At 41.3% G+C, this 6,600-nt stretch overlaps 1 pseudogene; it reads left to right on the top strand.

The window, feature by feature from the left end:
• Positions 1 to 5,103: 5,103 nt before the first annotated feature.
• Positions 5,104 to 6,308, top strand: LOC121013113 (FGGY carbohydrate kinase domain-containing protein-like; annotated as a pseudogene).
• Positions 6,309 to 6,600: the final 292 nt, after the last annotated feature.

The raw sequence follows: 6,600 nt of genomic DNA, 5'->3' as shown, positions 1-6,600 counted from the left end.
GGCGGCGGCGGCGGGAAGCAAAGGTAAGAGCCCTCCTCCATCCCGCGCCCGGGGATGGGCTCCGTCCAAGGGCTGGCCCAGCGTCCGCCGCCCGGGGTGGGCCTGCGCACAATCCGCGTGGAAGAGGTGGAGTGGAATTTCCACCTGGCACGTGCGTGGATGCGTAGCCTTGACGCTCTAGACGCCGAAGCCTGCGCTGAGAAACGGTGCGCGTAGGCGGTGTTTGGAGGCCGGCGGCGCCCTGCCTTTCCCGGTTTCAAAACACCCTTTTGATGAAGGCAGCGACTGGGGGGGCTAGGTTAGGGAGGAAGGGGCAGGGAGTTCGCACCTGTGTTTTTTGGGAGAAATTCCAACACCGGACAAGCCAGTTCTGCTCCTTCTCCTTAACGTGCCCAGTGTGACTTTCTTTGGTAAGCTTCCTTCCACAGATCGGCCTTGTTTTGTGCGATAGACGGGTTCCTAGAAAGCTATGCAAAACAATGTTCCTTTATGGAATCTGATGGAAGTAGCTTACCACAGGGCATATTGATCCCAGGTAACACGGGTTTATATACCCTTAATTAAATATGGATAATTATATGTTCCGCCTGCCTCATGTTATATAGAAGTACAGATGATCTTTTCTAAGTGATACTGAGAATTGTGAGCTGGTTACTTCAAGGGTATATAGTGGGGGCTGGGGGGCTTACTGTTTTCTCTTTACATCTCTCTCCCCTTATTTCCAGAAGAGGGAATAAAGGACAAACCTTTTACTTAGATCAGTTTAACGTTTATCCCCCACTATTCTGAAGCTTGGGCTTCAATTAATATAAGTAGAGTAAAATTAATACCCTAGAGCTAGCTGATATGCTTAACAATCAGAAAACGTGGGGCGCCTGGGTGGCGCAGTCGGTTAAGCGTCCGACTTCAGCCAGGTCACGATCTCGCGGTCCGGGAGTTCGAGCCCCGCGTCGGGCTCTGGGCTGATGGCTCAGAGCCTGGAGCCTGTTTCCGATTCTGTGTCTCCCTCTCTCTCTGCCCCTCCTCCGTTCATGCTCTGTCTCTCTCTGTCCCAAAAATAAATAAACGTTGAAAAAAAAATTAAAAAAAAACCAATCAGAAAACGTTGCAATTTCTAAAAATTTTATTTCCTCTAGTAATTTAACCCATATGATGTACATGTGTATGCGTGTATAAGCAGCTAGATATCTTTATAAGAAAAAGTGTGTTATCCGTTGTACTAAGTCTATACTTTTATTGCTCCTCACTAAACCCTTTTTAAATGAAAAAAAGAAGTGACTTCTAAAGATCTGTGAAATAAGCAACAGGAACAAAAACATTGCATGTTTTTGTGATTTCATAAGCACACTGAAAAACCGAAAGCAATAATCTGTACTGCTGGTTAAGCGTGAGGTTGCCATTATCAGCAGTCAGTAATAAAAATGCAGTTAAATGCAGGAGACCCAATCCACATTCTCTCAGTGTGATACCTTGGAAATGACTCTTTTGAACAGATTTTTCTGGCTTTCTTTGTTATTTATCTTTCTTACAAAAGTAGAAAACAGGTATAAAAAATTGCATTTAGGAAAGTAAACTGCATAAAGGAAACTTAAATGCGATCACAGCATCCTCATAGAAGGCGAGCAAAAAATGTTGTCAGTAATAAGGACCACTTGTGCTGGACCAGTCATCCCTCAGCCTCTCTTGTAGAGGACAGTCTTCCAGAGATGTCTGCAAGCATCACCCAGGGCTACCAGTCTCCTGAGTCCCTCATCACCATTCCTTGAATATGCACCACCTTAGAAAAGACCACGGCCTCCAGGTATGTTCCAGAGAACTAAGACAGAGCCCCAGGGGTCCACTGTTACGCATCCCTTGATCAGAATGCCAGATTTCTATGAATTCTGCAGACATTTTTTAAAAGACCCTTCGTTTTAAGCTAGTAGCTCAGCAGTCGTGTGTGTGTGTGTGTGTGTGTGTGTGTGTGTGTGTGTGTGTAAACCGTCCTTCAGGTAGCTTTCCATCCTGGATTGTGAAGCTGATTATAGAGTTCATTAACATATGTTAATTTAAGAAATGTTAGCTATACAGAAAACTACAGATTGAACAAATACCAAAGCAATTTACCAGCTTTCCCACAACCTGGAATGAATAATTGTGAACCTTTCGTCCTTTGAGCATTATTCTTTAAAAAAACAAAAGATGATGGTTTCCTGTGTCACATTCAGGTCCTTTATCCATTTTGAGTTTATTTTTGTGAATGGTGTAAGAAAGTGGTCTAGTTTCATTCTTCTGCATGTTGCTGTCCAGTTCTCCCAGCACCATTTGTTAAAGGGACTGTCTTTTTTCCATTGGATGTTCTTTCCTGCTTTGTCAAAGATTAGTTGGCCATACTTTTGTGGGTCTAGTTCTGGGGTTTCTATTCTATTCCATTGGTCTGTGTGTCTGTTTTTGTGCCAAGACCATGCTGTCTTGATGATGACAGCTTTGTAGTAGAGGCTAAAGTCTGGGATTGTGATGCCTCCTGCTTTGGTCTTCTTCAAAATTACTTTGGCTATTCGGGGCCTTTTGTGGTGATGGGTATTGAGGAGGGCACCTTTTGGGATGAGCACTGGGTGTTGTATGGAAACCAATTTGACAATAAATTTCATATTAAAAAAAACAAAAAATAAAAAAACAAAAGACAAAATCCTCTCTAGTCCCCTCGTGGGTCCTCGGGCCCTGATCTCATCCTGTCCCTAACCCAAGCCCCACAAGGCTGTCATGATGCAGTGTGCACCCATCCAATCTATTTTGGCATTAAACATTTTCTTTTAATCTAGTTATTAAAAGCTCAACTTTGATATGTGCACGTGGAGAGCCAAAAAGTTCTGAGAAGCGCCTACAATTCCCTCATCCCGAAGGTAACCACTTTGAACTCCTTAAACAGATTCTATGGGCATTTACCTTCTGCTGTCTAAATAACATTCCAATCCTAGTGCTTCTAGATTTTTTTTTCAGCTATAATCATTATCTTTTGAGTTCTCAGTTTGCAACATTAGGACTGAACTCCCTTTAACTCACCTGTCAGCATCACACCACATACACACACATACACACACACACACACACACACACACACACACGTCCTTTCTCATATGCTCCCAATATAATAGATAATTACGTTCTAATTTTGGTTATGTAAATCTTCAGTGTTCAGATCTTTAATGAGTAGGAAAATGCTGTTTATAACTAAGTCATGTAGTATACTTTTACATTTCTCGCTAGAATTTGTAATTTTTGTAAGCTTTTCATGGATTTTCACTAATTCCCACCCCAAATTCTCTACCAGTTTTACAAATCTTTTTTGTATACACCCGGATCTATTAGGCAGCCTAGTGACTTTCTGCTCTTAGGGATCTCTTGTCTGGACCTTCTGTCTTGCTCCCACCTGGCCTGGGTACGCGTCAGACCTGATGCACACTTGTCATGTGATCTCCATGTCTTGTCATCTACCAGATCCCTTAGCCTCCTTGATTTGACCCCCTGATTCCTGGATCTCACATCTCTTTCTTTTTTTAATTTATTACTTCTTCATTTTATTGGAGGAAATCCTTAGAAAAGATACGTGAATTTTTTTTAATGGAGGTAAAATTCATGTAACAGAATTAAACATCTTAGAGTGAAAAATTCATTGTCATTTAGGACATCTCTAATGCTGTGCAACCATTCCCTCTACTAGTTCTAAAATATTTCCATCACCCCAAAATAATGCCCTGTACTCACTCCCTTTCCTCTTCCCCCAGCCTTAGCAATGAGCAACCACTTAGCATAATGTTTTCCAGGGTCAGCCATATTGTAGCATGTATGGGTACTTCATTCCTTCTTGTGGCTTAATAATATTCTATTGTGTATATATACCACAGTTTGTTGATTCATTTACCCACTGACAAACATCTGGGTTGTTTCCACCTTTTAGCGATTGCTATGAATATTTGTGCTCAAGTATTTGTTCGAGTACCTGTTGTCAGTTATTTGGGGTGTATACCTAAGAGTGGAATTGCTGAATCACATGGTAATTCTATTTAACATTTTGAGAAGCTGCCAAACTCTTTTTCATGGCAGCTGAACCATCTTACATTCCTGCCAGCAATGAACAAGGGTTCTAACTTCTCTATATTCTCACTAGTGCTTGTTATTTTTCCATTTTCTTAAGTTATACGCATCGTAGTGGGTGTGAAGTCGTATTTCATTGTGATTTTGATTTGAATTTCCTTCATGACTAATGATGTGAACATCATTTCATGTACTTGTTCGCTACTTGTATATCTTTGGAGAACTGTCTATTCAAATCCTGTGCCTATTTTTTAAGTTGGGTTGTTTGTCTTTTTGTTGTTGAGTTGTAAAAGTTCTTTATATATTATAGATACTAGGCCTTTATCAGATATATCACTTGTAAATGTTCTCTCCCATTTTGTAGGTTGCTTTTTGCCTTGTGGATAATGTTCTTTGATGCATAATATTTTTTAATCTTGAAGAAGTCCAACTTATCTAGTTTTCTTTTGTTGTTTTTTACTGTCATGTCTAAGAATCCTTTGTCAAATTTAAAGCCATGGAGATTTGCCCCTGTTTTCTTCTAGAAGTGTTACGGTTTAGGTCTTATATTTAGGTTGTTTGTCCATTTTGAGCTAATCTGTGTGCATGGTGTGAGGTAGGGTTCCAACTTGGTGCTTTTGTGTATGGCTGTCCAGTTGTTGAAGTGACTGTCCTTTCCCAATGGAATGTCTTTGAACTCTAATCGAAAATCAGTTGACTCAATAGATCTTTTAATATCTTCTATGTCTGAAAATGTCTTTTTTTTTTTTAATTTTTTTTTCAACGTTTATTTATTTTTGGGACAGAGAGAGACAGAGCATGAACGGGGGAGGGGCAGAGAGAGAGGGAGACACAGAATCGGAAACAGGCTCCAGGCTCCGAGCCATCAGCCCAGAGCCCGACGCGGGGCTCGAACTCCCGGACCGCGAGATCGTGACCTGGCTGAAGTCGGACGCTTAACCGACTGCGCCACCCAGGCGCCCCTGTCTGAAAATGTCTTGACTCTACCTTTACACCTACTTGACAATTTGTGTGGATAAAAATTTCATATTTCCCCCCAGAATTATATTCCTGGTCCCACAGTTGCTGTGAGATGCCTAATGCCATTCTCATTCTTCATGCCTCACATGTAACCTGTATTTTCTCTCTGGTAGTTTTTAGGATATTTTTTAATCTCCAGTATTCAAGTACTTCATTATGATGTACATTCATGTGGGTTTATTTTTTGAGTGGGCTGTTTCAAAGTGCAAAGTCATGTCCTTCAGTTCTGGGGATTTTTCTTTGTCTTCATTATACACACACACACACACACACACACACACACACGTACGTTATTTTACTTTTAGATTGTTCATGGATAAACACACAGACATTATAACATTTCAGTGACATATACACATATTTTGATATTTTGCCCCAGGAAAAAAAGATACTCTTTTAGATAACCATAATATCCTTTCAGCATACTTGTAAAAATTAAAAATAATTCCTAATGTTACTTAATACCCTGTCTTGTTTTTTAAAATATTACCTGTCGCAGGACCTCAATGATCTTGCCATTCTCTATCTGGCCACAGTTCAAGCCATTGCTTTTGGGACCTACCTCATTACAGAGACCTTGGGGGTGGCAGGGCACTGTATCAGCGCTGTTTTCCTGTGTGGAGGCCTGAGCAGGAATCCCCTTTTGTGCAGGTGCATGCGGACATTACAGGCATGCCTGTGGTCCTGTCGCAAGAGGTGGAGTCTGTTCTTGTGGGCGCTGTTATTCTGGGTGCCGGTGCCTCTGGGGATTTCACTTCTGTACCGGAGGCAATGGCTAGAATGAGCAAAGTTGGGAAAGTCGTGTTTCCTAGACTGGAGGATAAAAGATACTATGACAAGATATATGAAGTATTCCTGAAGCTGGTTGAACACCGGGAGGAATATGCAGCAATCATGCAAGGAGACTTAACAGATCCTGCAGGGGCCAGTGCCAGAAGGTTCGGGGACAATTCCATTAGGGACCTCTGTCTTCTTATCTTATATTCAAGACCCTTTAGGTGTCACTCTATCATTTCTGTATCATCTTTTAGTAAAGACAACTGAGATGTGTGCAAAAGATAAATAAATAAATAATAACAATAAAAATACTACCTGCACCTCCCAGTTCTGTTCCTCTTCCAAATCATTGATAAAAGCCTTGCATTGAATGGAGCCAATGACAAAGCCTTGTGACAGGTTCCTAGAAACCAGTCTTCAGGTGGGTAGTGATCTGTCCTTACAGAATGTGGGGCTGTTTACTTAATTTAATTTAATGTGCTATAATTTCACTTCATGTTTCCCTTTTGCACAAGGCTACCATGAGCAGCTTTGTGACATGCCCTACTGGGGAACAGACACGCATTGTATCTGCAGCAAGCGAAATCATTAGACTAAAAGAAGAAATAATGGCTACCATTTATTGTATTGCTGCAAGACACCATGTGTTTTCACGCAATGTCTCTAGAGCTACCACTAAAAAGGAGCATTATTACCACAGTTTTAGTGATCGGTAGAGTGAAGCTCAGA

Source organism: Herpailurus yagouaroundi, unplaced genomic scaffold (assembly GCF_014898765.1).
Source record: "Herpailurus yagouaroundi ecotype Mexico unplaced genomic scaffold, PumYag 198, whole genome shotgun sequence".
NCBI lineage: Eukaryota > Metazoa > Chordata > Mammalia > Carnivora > Felidae > Herpailurus > Herpailurus yagouaroundi.
Note: the sequence above shows the minus strand (reverse complement) of the source record. Positions and strands in the feature narration are given on the sequence as shown.